Raw genomic sequence first — 14,752 nt, forward strand, 5'->3', positions numbered from 1 at the left:
GATGGACTGGAATGAAAACATTTTCTGTGGAATATAGAGAGAAGATGGTGCCGACAGAGAGGGCTGCCTCGCTTCTAGTCCTTTAGTTTTTTATGTATTATATCACAAGCATTTCGCTACATCTGCAATAACATCTGATAACCATGTGTATGTGACCAATAACATCTGCTAACCATGTGTATGTGACCAATAACATCTGCTAACCATGTGTATGTTACCATTAACATCTGATAACCATGTGTATGTTACCATTAACATCTGCTAACCATGTGTATGTTACCATTAACATCTGCTAACCATGTGTATGTGACCAATAACATCTGCTCACCATGTGATTGTGACCATTAACATCTGCTAACCATGTGTATGTGACCAATAACATCTGCTAACCATGTGATTGTGACCAATGCAATCTGATTATATTTTTATTGGGTGCTAGACACTAATTTCTCATGAGTATGAATATCAGCTATGGAAAATGTGAACACCGGTGTGGTGTGGTCAAAAAATGTAATAATCACACACACTGTCAGAGCGTTTTGCAGGGTTTGGTGTCAGAGAGTTTTGCAGGGTTGGTGTCATGTTGTTTAGCAGGGTTTGGTGTCAGAGAGTTTTGCAGGGTTTGGTGTCAGAGCGTTTTGCAGGGTTTGGTGTCAGAGAGTTTTGCAGGGTTGGTGTCATGTTGTTTAGCAGGGTTTGGTGTCAGAGAGTTTTGCAGGGTTTGGTGTCAGAGCGTTTTGCAGGGTTTGGTGTCAGAGAGTTTTGCAGGGTTTGGTGTCATGTTGTTTAGCAGGGTTTGGTGTCAGGGCTGTTTCAGGGTTTGGTGTCAGGGCTGTTTCAGGGTTTGGTGTCAGGGCTGTTTCAGGGTTTGGTGTCAGGGCTGTTTCAGGGTTTGGTGTCTGGCTGTTTCAGGGTTTGGTGTCAGGGCTGTTTCAGGGTTTGGTGTCTGGCTGTTTCAGGGTTTGGTGTCTGGCTGTTTCAGGGTTTGGTGTCAGGGCTGTTTCAGGGTTTGGTGTCTGGGCTGTTTCAGAGTTTGGTGTCTGGTGTCTGGGCTGTTTCAGAGTTTGGTGTCTGGGCTGTTTCAGGGTTTGGTGTCAGGGCTGTTTCAGGGTTTGGTGTCTGGGCTGTTTCAGGGTTTGGTGTCTGGCCTGTTTCAGGGTTTGGTGTCAGGGCTGTTTCAGGGTTTGGTGTCTGGGCTGTTTCAGGGTTTGGTGTCAGGGCTGTTTCAGGGTTTGGTGTCAAGGCATTTTGTAGGGTTTGGTATCATGGATTTTTGCATGGCTTGGTGTCAGGATTTTGCATGATGTTGTGTCAGGTAGTTTAGCAGGATATGATGTCAGGGAGTTTAAGCAGGATGTGGTGTCAAGAGGTTTAGCAGGATGTGGTGTCAAGAAGTTAAGTAGGGTTTCTTGTCAGGGAGTTATAGCAGGGTTTGTTGTCAAGGTGTTTTACATTGTTTGGGATCAGAGAGTTTTTTAGGGTGTTGTGTCAGTTAGTTTTTTACCATGTGGTGTAAAGGCATTTTGCATGGTTTGGTGTCAGAAAATATAGCAGGGTGTGGTGCCAAGACATTTACAGGATTTGTTGTCAATTAGTTTAGCAGGTTGTGGTGTCAAGGAGTGTAGCAGGTTTTGGTGTCAGGATGTTTTGCAGGGTTTGGTGTCAGGTAGTTATGTACAATGTGGTGTCATGGCATTTAGCAGTTTTGGTGTCAAGGAGCTTTGCAGGGTTTGTTTTCAGGGTGTTTAGCAGGTTTTGGTGTCAAGGAGTTTTGCAGGGTTGGTGTCAAATGGTTTAGCAGGGTATGTTGTCAGGGAGTTTAGCAGGGTGTGGTGTCAAATGGTTTAGCAGGGTATGTTGTCAGGGAGTTTAGCAGGGTGTGGTGTCAAATGGTTTAGCAGGGTATGTTGTCAGGGAGTTTTGCAGGGTTGGTGTCAAATGGTTTAGCAGGGTATGTTGTCAGGGAGTTTAGCAGGGTGTGGTGTCAAATGGTTTAGCAGGGTATGTTGTCAGGGAGTTTTGCAGGGTTGGTGTCAAATGGTTTAGCAGGGTATGTTGTCAGGGAGTTTAGCAGGGTGTGGTGTCAAATGGTTTAGCAGGGTATGTTGTCAGGGAGTTTAGCAGGGTTTGGTGTCAGGGTATTTGCGAGCCCACATGTTTAACTGTAGTTAAGCCACATGTTTTGGAGCAAGGTTTGTTTTCAGGGTGTTTTGCAAGATTTGCTGTCAGGGCTTTTTTCAGGGTTTGGTGTCACAAATTTTGCATGATGTTGTGTCAGGTAGTTTAGCAGGATGTGATGTCAGGGAGTTTAAGCAGGATGTGGTGTCAAGGGGTTTAGCAGGATTTGGTGTCAGGTTATTGTGAGCCACATGATTAACTGTAGTTAAGATACATGTTTTAGAGCAGGGTTTGATTTCAGGAAGTTTTCAGGGTTTGGTGTCAGTACTTTTGCATGATTTGTTGTCAGCATTTTGCAGAGTTTGGTGTCAGGGAGTTTTGCAGGGTTTGGTGTCAGAGTGTTTTACAGGGTTTGGTGTCTGTGCATTTTGCAGGGTTTGGTGTCAGGGTGCTTAGAATGATGTGGTGTCTGGCAGTTTAGCAGGGTTTGGTGTCAAGGCATTTAGCAGGATGTGGTGTCAAGGCATTTAGCAGGGTTTGGTGTCAAGGCATTTAGCAGGGTTTGGTGTCAAGGCATTTAGCAGGGTTTGGTGTCAAGGCATTTAGCAGGGTTTGGTGTCAAGGCATTTAGCAGGATTTGGTGTCAAGGCATTTAGCAGGGTTTGGTGTCAAGGCATTTAGCAGGGTTTGGTGTCAAGGCATTTAGCAGGGTTTGGTGTCAAGGCATTTAGCAGGGTTTGGTGTCAAGGCATTTAGCAGGGTTTGGTGTCAAGGCATTTAGCAGGGTTTGGTGTCAAGGCATTTAGCAGGGTTTGGTGTCAAGGCATTTAGCAGGGTTTGGTGTCAAGGCATTTAGCAGGGTTTGGTGTCAAGGCATTTAGCAGGGTTTGGTGTCAAGGCATTTAGCAGGGTTTGGTGTCAAGGCATTTAGCAGGGTTTGGTGTCAAGGCATTTAGCAGGGTTTGGTGTCAAGGCATTTAGCAGGGTTTGGTGTCAAGGCATTTAGCAGGGTTTGGTGTCAAGGCATTTAGCAGGGTTTGGTGTCAAGGCATTTTGCAGGGTTTGGTGTCTGGTTATTCGTGACCCCACATGTTTAACTGTGGTTAATGAATGATACGTTTTTTACTTACAAGGCTGCTTAAATCTGCTTATAATATATTTCCGTGATGGACACCAAGCGACCTCCTCTTCATGATGGATTAAGTAGATTTTGGTTGGTAGTTAAAGCCTTTCTCTCAGTCTCAGCAACTTAAATTATGCAAATTCACAGTTGCAAATATCCTACATCACGTGTCCTACATGTCTCTAATTGTTAAACTTTTATTTTGGTTAACAGAAATAGGCTTTCAGTATTATTCGGTGATATTGGTTTCTGTCAATATGCAAATAAATGAAGGTTAATCAATTTCACACTTTGTATAAAGAGGGTTTACATTTTTCCCCCTATTTAATTGTGGTTTCCTGAAACAATGAATCCCTGGACTTTCCTCTGGGGTCCAAACCAACAGAATCACATTGTTTATCATCAACAGTCAAACAGTAATTATAGGATCTCATATTGGAATGAAAGATTCAACTCTGTACTGTACTCAGTTCACCGTTATTCATATAAAGGATTTGTTGTCAATTAGTTTAGCAGGTTGTGGTGTCAAGGAGTGTAGCAGGTTTTGGTGTCAGGATGTTTTGCAGGGTTTGGTGTCAGGTAGTTATGTACGATGTGGTGTCATGGCATTTAGCAGTTTTGGTGTCAAGGAGCATTGCAGGGTTTGTTTTCAGGGTGTTTAGCAGGTTTTGGTGTCAAGGAGTTTTGCAGGGTTGGTGTCAAATGGTTTAGCAGGGTATGTTGTCAGGGAGTTTAGCATGGCTTGGTGTCAGGATTTTGCATGATGTTGTGTCAGGTAGTTTAGCAGGATATGATGTCAGGGAGTTTAAGCAGGATGTGGTGTCAAGAGGTTTAGCAGGATGTGGTGTCAAGAAGTTAAGTAGGGTTTCTTGTCAGGGAGTTATAGCAGGGTTTGTTGTCAAGGTGTTTTACATTGTTTGGGATCAGAGAGTTTTTTAGGGTGTTGTGTCAGTTAGTTTTTTACCATGTGGTGTAAAGGCATTTTGCATGGTTTGGTGTCAGAAAATATAGCAGGGTGTGGTGCCAAGACATTTACAGGATTTGTTGTCAATTAGTTTAGCAGGTTGTGGTGTCAAGGAGTGTAGCAGGTTTTGGTGTCAGGATGTTTTGCAGGGTTTGGTGTCAGGTAGTTATGTACAATGTGGTGTCATGGCATTTAGCAGTTTTGGTGTCAAGGAGCTTTGCAGGGTTTGTTTTCAGGGTGTTTAGCAGGTTTTGGTGTCAAGGAGTTTTGCAGGGTTGGTGTCAAATGGTTTAGCAGGGTATGTTGTCAGGGAGTTTAGCAGGGTGTGGTGTCAAATGGTTTAGCAGGGTATGTTGTCAGGGAGTTTAGCAGGGTGTGGTGTCAAATGGTTTAGCAGGGTATGTTGTCAGGGAGTTTAGCATATAATGTAATATAATTAAGAGGCCCGAGGGAGTGTGATATGGCCAATATACCACGGCTAAAGGCTGTTCTTAACCACAACGCAATGTGGACTGCCTGGATACAGCCCCTTAGCTGTGGTATACAGTGGGGCAAAAAAGTATTTAGTCAGCCTGTTACGGCTGATTTCCTCCTCTTCGTCTGAAGAGGAGGTGTAGGGATCGGACCAAGACGCAGAGTGGAAAGTGTCCATGTTTTATTATCAAATAAACTGAACACTACACGAAACAAAATAACAAAAGAGAATCTAACCAACAAACAGTCCCGTGTGGCACAACTACTGACACGGAAAACAAACACCCACAAAACACACGTGAAACCCAGGCTGCCTAAGTATGATTCTCAATCAGGGACAACGATTGACAGCTGCCTCTGATTGAGAATCATACCAGGCCGAACACAAAATCCCAACATAGAAAACAACACATAGACAACCCACCCAACTCACGCCCTGACCATACTAAATAAATACAAAACAAGGGAAAACAGGTCAGAAACGTGACACAGCCACCAATTGTGCAAGTTCTCCCACTTAAAAAGATGAGAGAGGCCTGTAATTTTCATCATAGGTACACTTCAACTATGACAGACAAAATGAGAAAAAAAATTCCAGAAAATCACATTGTAGGATTTTTAATGAATTTATTTGCAAATTATGGTGGAAAATAAGTATTTGGTCACCTACAAACAAGCAAGATTTCTGGCTCTCACAGACCTGTAACTTCTTCTTTAAGAGGCTCCTCTGTCCTCCACTCGTTACCTGTATTAATGGCACCTGTTTGAACTTGTTATCAGTATAAAAGACACCTGTCCACAACCTCAAACAGTCACACTCCAAACTCCACTATGGCCAAGACCAAAGAGCTGTCAAAGGACACCAGAAACATAATTGTAGACCTGCACCAGGCTGGGAAGACTGAATCTGCAATAGGTAAGCAGCTTGGTTTGAAGAAATCAACTGTGGGAGCAATTATTAGGAAATGGAAGACATACAAGACCACTGATAATCTCCCTCGATCTGGGGCTCCACGCAAGATCTCACCCCGTGGGGTCAAAATGATCACAAGAACGGTGAGCAAAAATTCCAGAACCACACGGGGGGACCTAGTGAATGACCTGCAGAGAGCTGGGACCAAAGTAACAAAGCCTACCATCAGCAAGGGCATTGAAGATGAAACGTGGCTGGGTCCTTCAGCATGACAATGATCCCAAACACACCACCCGGGCAACGAAGGAGTGGCTTCGTAAGAAGCATTTCAAGGTCCTGGAGTGGCCTAGCCAGTCTCCAGATCTCAACCCCATAGAAAATCTTTGGAGGGAGTTGAAAGTCCGTGTTGCCCAGCAACAGCCCCAAAACATCACTGCTCTAGAGGAGATCTGCATGGAGGAATGGGCCAAAATACCAGCAACAGTGTGTGAAAACCTTGTGAAGACTTACAGAAAACGTTTGACCTCTGTCATTGCCAACAAAGGGAGGGTATATAACAAAGTATTGAGATAAACTTTTGTTATTGACCAAATACTTATTTTCCACCATAATTTGCAAATAAATTCATTAAAAATCCTACAATGTGATTTTCTGGATTCTTTTTTCTCATTTTGTCTGTCATAGTTGAAGTGTACCTATGATGAAAATTACAGGCCTCTCTCATCTTTTTAAGTGGGAGAACTTGCACAATTGGTGGCTGACTAAATACTTTTTTGCCCCACTGTATTGGCCATGTATCACAAACCGCCGAGGTGCCTTATTGCTATTATAAACCGGTTACCCAGGAAATGAGTACAGTAAAAAGGAAGTTTTTGTCAAACCCGTGGTATATGGTCTAATATACCACGGCTTTCAGACAATAAGCATTCAGGGCTCGAACCACCCGGCTTATAATATGATTCATATCACTGTAACAAGGATGAGCTCATCAGACTCCATTATGCAAGAAGACAAAGACAGTGTTCAGTCTCTGCTCTTTCCACAGATATACTGTAGCCCGCAGCGAGATGACTTCCTGAGTACAGCTGTCTAGCCTGATACAGTCAGATCATTATGTCTGAGTCATGTGCTGTAATTAGGCTGTGATTATGACGTGATTAAGGACTTCCCAGATGCTGTCGAGACAGATAAAGGTTTTTCATTTACAGTTGAATCTAAATTAGAATAAAGAATCCCATCTAATTTAAGATATTAATGATGTGGAACTTACTGGATGTGGAGACAGATAAACTGTTTTCCTTGACAGTTTGAGTCATAATATCTAAAGAAAGCTAATTTGGGACACCAGCAGGTAGCCTAGTGGTTAAGAGTGTTGGGTGTTTAAACCAGAGTGTAGCTGGTTCAAATCCCTGAGCTGACTAAGTGAAAAATGTCTTGATATGCCCTTGAGCAAGATACTTAACCCTAATTGCTTCTGGATAAGAGTGTATGATAAATGATGTGAAAAATGCAAATAGAGGTAACACCATCTATACTATCCTATTAGGATACTCTGTATGGTAATGTTTCAATGCTGTATTTAACACCATCTATATTAAACTATGGTTAATCTCTGTACGTGGTTCAAGTCACAATATAACGTGTTGTCATCCCTACCACCTCTATCAATATAACGTGTTGTCATCCCTACCACCTCTATCAATATAACGTGTTGTCCTCCCTACCACCTCTATCAATATAACGTGTTGTCATCCCTACCACCTCTATCAATATAACGTGTTGTCCTCCCTACCACCTCTATCAATATAACGTGTTGTCATCCCTACCACCTCTATCAATATAACGTGTTGTCATCCCTACCACCTCTATCAATATAACGTGTTGTCATCCCTACCACCTCTATCAATATAATGTGTTGTCATCCCTACCACCTCTATCAATATAACGTGTTGTCATCCCTACCACCTCTATCAATATAATGTGTTGTCATCCCTACCACCTCTATCAATATAACGTGTTGTCCTCCTCTATCAATATAACGTGTTGTCATCCCTACCACCTCTATCAATATAACGTGTTGTCATCCCTACCACCTCTATCAATATAACGTGTTGTCATCCCTACCACCTCTATCAATATAACGTGTTGTCATCCCTACCACCTCTATCAATATAACGTGTTGTCATCCCTACCACCTCTATCAATATAACGTGTTGTCATCCCTACCACCTCTATCAATATAACGTGTTGTCCTCCTCTATCAATATAACGTGTTGTCATCCCTACCACCTCTATCAATATAACGTGTTGTCATCCCTACCACCTCTATCAATATAACGTGTTGTCCTCCTCTATCAATATAACGTGTTGTCATCCCTACCACCTCTATCAATATAACGTGTTGTCCTCCCTACCACCTCTATCAATATAACGTGTTGTCCTCCTCTATCAATATAACGTGTTGTCATCCCTACCACCTCTATCAATATAACGTGTTGTCCTCCCTACCACCTCTATCAATATAATGTGTTGTCATCCCTACCACCTCTATCAATATAACGTGTTGTCATCCCTACCACCTCTATCAATATAACGTGTTGTCATCCCTACCACCTCTATCAATATAATGTGTTGTCATCCCTACCACCTCTATCAATATAACGTGTTGTCCTCCTCTATCAATATAACGTGTTGTCCTCCTCTATCAATATAACGTGTTGTCATCCCTACCACCTCTATCAATATAACGTGTTGTCCTCCTCTATCAATATAACGTGTTGTCATCCCTACCACCTCTATCAATATAACGTGTTGTCATCCCTACCACCTCTATCAATATAACGTGTTGTCATCCCTACCACCTCTATCAATATAACGTGTTGTCCTCCTCTATCAATATAACGTGTTGTCATCCCTACCACCTCTATCAATATAACGTGTTGTCCTCCTCTATCAATATAACGTGTTGTCATCCCTACCACCTCTATCAATATAATGTGTTGTCATCCCTACCACCTCTATCAATATAACGTGTTGTCCTCCTCTATCAATATAACGTGTTGTCCTCCTCTATCAATATAACGTGTTGTCATCCCTACCACCTCTATCAATATAACGTGTTGTCCTCCTCTATCAATATAACGTGTTGTCATCCCTACCACCTCTATCAATATAACGTGTTGTCATCCCTACCACCTCTATCAATATAATGTGTTGTCATCCCTACTGCCTCTATCAATATAACGTGTTGTCCTCTATCAATATAACGTGTTGTCATCCCTACCACCTCTATCAATATAACGTGTTGTCATCCCTACCACCTCTATCAATATAACGTGTTGTCATCCCTACCACCTCTATCAATATAACGTGTTGTCATCCCTACCACCTCTATCAATATAACGTGTTGTCATCCCTACCACCTCTATCAATATAACGTGTTGTCATCCCTACCACCTCTATCAATATAATGTGTTGTCATCCCTACCACCTCTATCAATATAACGTGTTGTCATCCCTACCACCTCTATCAATATAACGTGTTGTCATCCCTACCACCTCTATCAATATAATGTGTTGTCATCCCTACCACCTCTATCAATATAACGTGTTGTCCTCCTCTATCAATATAACGTGTTGTCCTCCTCTATCAATATAACGTGTTGTCCTCCTCTATCAATATAACGTGTTGTCCTCCTCTATCAATATAACGTGTTGTCCTCCTCTATCAATATAACGTGTTGTCCTCCTCTATCAATATAACGTGTTGTCATCCCTACCGCTTCTGACCTGGTGGACTCACTTAAGACAAACACTGTAAATAATCATGAAAATAAAAATACAATCGTGTTGTCTGGTTTAATATAAGGAATTCGATGTACAGCATTTACTTTTACTCAAGTATGACAACTGGTTACTTTTTCCACCACTGGAAAATTACCTCGTATTTGTTGAGGGACCAATCATCAGTGGAATTTGTCACACAACCTGATGTGATTGGTAAATGAGTTGCAAATTTCGGACCAATAGTAGGCAAGTTTGAAATGTAGAAAAGCCTCATTCATTGTTCCACCTATAAGCCCAAAAATAATTATTGGGTTGTATTAATTTTGTCTTGCAACGAAAACCGCTTAAGAACCAAATGGAAGCAAACAGAGCAAACGGAACAAAACGGGGAGGGACCTACCTGCATTTGTCCATTAGAAACTGTCATTTTGCTTTGTTTGCTTCCGCTTGCTCATAAATGGTCAACTGTTTCCGTAATGAATACACCCCAGAGGAAGTGTAACGGTGGAAACGAGTTGGTTTTACATTATTAAACAGGAAGCAGTAGCGGTGCGTGGGTAAAATCACTGAGGAAGACAAGCCAGTAAAAAAGCCATATTAAACCCTATGTTGTTACAATTGTGTTGTTTGCTCTATAACCCATTGGTTCATACGCCACCGTGATATCCAATCAGACAGAGACAACAAAAAGACAACAGTCACTCAGTGGCAGAAGAAATTCTACAAAACATACATTTGTTTCATCACAAAACCGGAGAGCAACATCTGTCCGGTGAAGTCCACTAAGCAAGTATTGCATGTATTACAAACAGTTATGCGACCTGCAGCACGGTCAAGCAAGTTAATGTTTTCAACAGTTTACTAAACAACTACTGATTAAGAACCACAGAGTTACTGCAAGTCAGAACAAAGACAACAGGAGCACTGCCTCCGCTATTCCAAATATTTAAACATCATCAAATCAACAATGATATATATACTTAGTATAATACACTAAAACACATTTCAAATTACCAAAAACAATTTAGTACAATCAATGTTGCTAAATGTTACGTGGTTGTCTATGGTAATGATGTCTGTCTGTGTGTGTGTGTGTGTGTATAAACCCTACTTGTAGACTAGTTGATTGCAATCCTCCTCTCTTTCATGTTGGCAAAACGGTCTATGGCTGTGTACACTTTTAGTTTTTGTTTTCATAGGATACCTAGCTAAAAAAGTTGCTAGACTAACTTCCTGGCATCGACAACAGTGAAGCAGCTAAGTTAGCTAACGTGAGCCTACTAGGCTACATTTAGGCTACATATTGAACTTCAATCGACTCAGCCCAGTGGCACAATATATTAATTTATGGTTAGATCAGAATCGCCAGCATAATTATCTGTACAGGCCAATGATTAAGTCAATACCACAAGTACAAATCCACATCTCTGTCCATGGCTTAGGAAAGGGGCCGATTTATCAAGCTAGCTACTGCAGGACATCAACACAAGCAGACCAGAAACATTTGGTCTGGTGTGAAGCCAAATCCAAACTGGCCTCCTTTAGGTGGAGTTTTGCTGCGCCAGGACAAGCAATAGTTGAGCTCAGCTCAACCCTGATTGGCAAATCATTTTTCATCAAGGGAGGCCAAATGCTTGCTGGCATGAATCAATCAAATGATACGGCGGCAACAGGTTATAATCTTATGGTCCAGACAGCATCAGATACTTGGACTACACATACTGTTTCCCTCCAGTGAGATTCAGCCACTTGCAAATTGACAGAAACACAAATTATTATTTGTCAAATATTTGGGGAAGCCTATCTTCCCTTGGCATGCACGAGTACACACCACTGTAAAGAAACACTTCTATCATCTTCCAACTGTCACCTTATTCATATCCACTGTCCTCCTGGGTGCTGAATTTCCTCTTTAGTCTCACAGGTGAGGTGATCCAACGTCACTCATTATACTGTAGGCTAACAACAGCCAGAGAACCAGACACGAAACAGAAATGTAATTATTTGCTCAGTTCATGCACCTTGGTTGGAGAATGAGGTAGCAGCAGTGTTCAAATCACTTCACTTCAAAAAAATATACAAATGATACATTAAGAGACAATACGAAATGGAGTTGGTAGAGAACAGATCTGGGACCAGGCTAGTAGAACATGGTTGTTGGTAGAGAACAGATCTGGGACCAGGCTAGTAGAACATGGTTGTTGGTAGAGAACAGTTCTGGGACCAGGCTAGTAGAACATGGTTGTTGGTAGAGAACAGATCTGGGACCAGGCTAGTAGAACATGGTTGTTGGTAGAGAACAGTTCTGGGACCAGGCTAGTAGAACATGGTTGTTGGTAGAGAACAGATCTGGGACCAGGCTAGTAGAACATGGTTGTTGGTAGAGAACAGATCTGGGACCAGGCTAGTAGAACATGGTTGTTGGTAGAGAACAGTTCTGGGACCAGGCTAGTAGAACATGGTTGTTGGTAGAGAACAGATCTGGGACCAGGCTAGTAGAACATGGTTGTTGGTAGAGAACAGATCTGGGACCAGGCTAGTAGAACATGGTTGTTGGTAGAGAACAGATCTGGGACCAGGCTAGTAGAACATGGTTGTTGGTAGAGAACAGATCTGGGACCAGGCTAGTAGAACCTGGTTGTTGGTAGAGAACAGATCTGGGACCAGGCTAGTAGAACATGGTTGTTGGTAGAGAACAGATCTGGGACAAGGCTAGTAGAACATGGTTGTTGGTAGAGAACAGATCTGGGACCAGGCTAGTAGAACCTGGTTGTTGGTAGAGAACAGATCTGGGACCAGGCTAGTAGAACATGGTTGTTGGTAGAGAACAGATCTGGGACCAGGCTAGTAGAACATGGTTGTTGGTAGAGAACAGATCTGGGACCAGGCTAGTAGAACCTGGTTGTTGGTAGAGAACAGATCTGGGACCAGGCTAGTAGAACATGGTTGTTGGTAGAGAACAGATCTGGGACCAGGCTAGTAGAACATGGTTGTTGGTAGAGAACAGATCTGGGACCAGGCTAGTAGAACATGGTTGTTGGTAGAGAACAGATCTGGGACCAGGCTAGTAGAACATGGTTGTTGGTAGAGAACAGATCTGGGACCAGGCTAGTAGAACATGGTTGTTGGTAGAGAACAGATCTGGGACCAGGCTAGTAGGACATGGTTGTTGGTAGAGAACAGATCTGGGACCAGGCTAGTAGAACATGGTTGTTGGTAGAGAACAGATCTGGGACCAGGCTAGTAGAACCTGGTTGTTGGTAGAGAACAGATCTGGGACCAGGCTAGTAGAACATGGTTGTTGGTAGAGAACAGTTCTGGGACCAGGCTAGTAGAACATGGTTGTTGGTAGAGAACAGATCTGGGACCAGGCTAGTAGAACATGGTTGTTGGTAGAGACCAGATCTGGGACCAGGCTAGTAGAACATGGTTGTTGGTAGAGAACAGTTCTGGGACCAGGCTAGTAGAACATGGTTGTTGGTAGAGAACAGATCTGGGACCAGGCTAGTAGAACATGGTTGTTGGTAGAGAACAGATCTGGGACCAGGCTAGTAGAACATGGTTGTTGGTAGAGAATAGATCTGGGACCAGGCTAGTAGAACCTGGTTGTTGGTAGAGAACAGATCTGGGACCAGGCTAGTAGAACATGGTTGTTGGTAGAGAACAGATCTGGGACCAGGCTAGTAGAACATGGTTGTTGGTAGAGAACAGATCTGGGACCAGGCTAGTAGAACCTGGTTGTTGGTAGAGAACAGATCTGGGACCAGGCTAGTAGAACATGGTTGTTGGTAGAGAACAGATCTGGAACCAGGCTAGTAGAACATGGTTGTTGGTAGAGAACAGATCTGGGACCAGGCTAGTAGAACCTGGTTGTTGGTAGAGAACAGATCTGGGACCAGGCTAGTAGAACCTGGTTGTTGGTAGAGAACAGATCTGGGACCAGGCTAGTAGAACATGGTTGTTGGTAGAGAACAGATCTGGGACCAGGCTAGTAGAACCTGGTTGTTGGTAGAGAACAGATCTGGGACCAGGCTAGTAGAACATGGTTGTTGGTAGAGAACAGTTCTGGGACCAGGCTAGTAGAACATGGTTGTTGGTAGAGAACAGATATGGGACCAGGCTAGTAGAACCTGGTTGTTGGTAGAGAACAGATCTGGGACCAGGCTAGTAGAACATGGTTGTTGGTAGAGAACAGATATGGGACCAGGCTAGTAGAACCTGGTTGTTGGTAGAGAACAGATCTGGGACCAGGCTAGTAGAACATGGTTGTTGGTAGAGAACAGATCTGGGACCAGGCTAGTAGAACATGGTTGTTGGTAGAGAACAGATCTGGGACCAGGCTAGTAGAACATGGTTGTTGGTAGAGAACAGATCTGGGACCAGGCTAGTAGAACATGGTTGTTGGTAGAGAACAGATCTGGGACCAGGCTAGTAGAACATGGTTGTTGGTAGAGAACAGATCTGGGACCAGGCTAGTAGAACATGGTTGTTGGTAGAGAACAGATATGGGACCAGGCTAGTAGAACATGGTTGTTGGTAGAGAACAGATCTGGGACCAGGCTAGTAGAACCTGGTTGTTGGTAGAGAACAGTTCTGGGACCAGGCTAGTAGAACATGGTTGATGGTAGAGAACAGATCTGGGACCAGGCTAGTAGAACATGGTTGTTGGTAGAGAACAGATCTGGAACCAGGCTAGTAGAACATGGTTGTTGGTAGAGAACAGATCTGGGACCAGGCTAGTAGAACATGGTTGTTGGTAGAGAACAGATCTGGGACCAGGCTAGTAGAACCTGGTTGTTGGTAGAGAACAGATCTGGGACCAGGCTAGTAGAACCTGGTTGTTGGTAGAGAACAGATCTGGGACCAGGCTAGTAGAACATGGTTGTTGGTAGAGAACAGATCTGGGACCAGGCTAGTAGAACCTGGTTGTTGGTAGAGAACAGATCTGGGACCAGGCTAGTAGAACATGGTTGTTGGTAGAGAACAGTTCTGGGACCAGGCTAGTAGAACATGGTTGTTGGTAGAGAACAGATATGGGACCAGGCTAGTAGAACCTGGTTGTTGGTAGAGAACAGCTCTGGGACCAGGCTAGTAGAACATGGTTGTTGGTAGAGAACAGATATGGGACCAGGCTAGTAGAACCTGGTTGTTGGTAGAGAACAGATCTGGGACCAGGCTAGTAGAACATGGTTGTTGGTAGAGAACAGATCTGGGACCAGGCTAGTAGAACATGGTTGTTGGTAGAGAACAGATCTGGGACCAGGCTAGTAGAACATGGTTGTTGGTAGAGAACAGATCTGGGACCAGGCTAGTAGAACATGGTTGTTGGTAGAGAACAGATCTGGGACCAGGCTAGTAGAACATGGTTGTTGGT

At 43.2% G+C, this 14,752-nt stretch overlaps 1 protein-coding gene across 9 annotated transcripts in view; it reads left to right on the forward strand.

The window, feature by feature from the left end:
- The window catches only part of LOC139569908 (uncharacterized), a 215,956-nt gene that overhangs the window by 2,007 nt on the left and 199,197 nt on the right, over nt 1-14,752 (forward strand). The gene's annotated exons all lie outside the window — the stretch shown is intronic.

This window comes from Salvelinus alpinus, chromosome 3, assembly GCF_045679555.1.
Source record: "Salvelinus alpinus chromosome 3, SLU_Salpinus.1, whole genome shotgun sequence".
NCBI classification, from domain to species: Eukaryota; Metazoa; Chordata; class Actinopteri; order Salmoniformes; family Salmonidae; genus Salvelinus; species Salvelinus alpinus.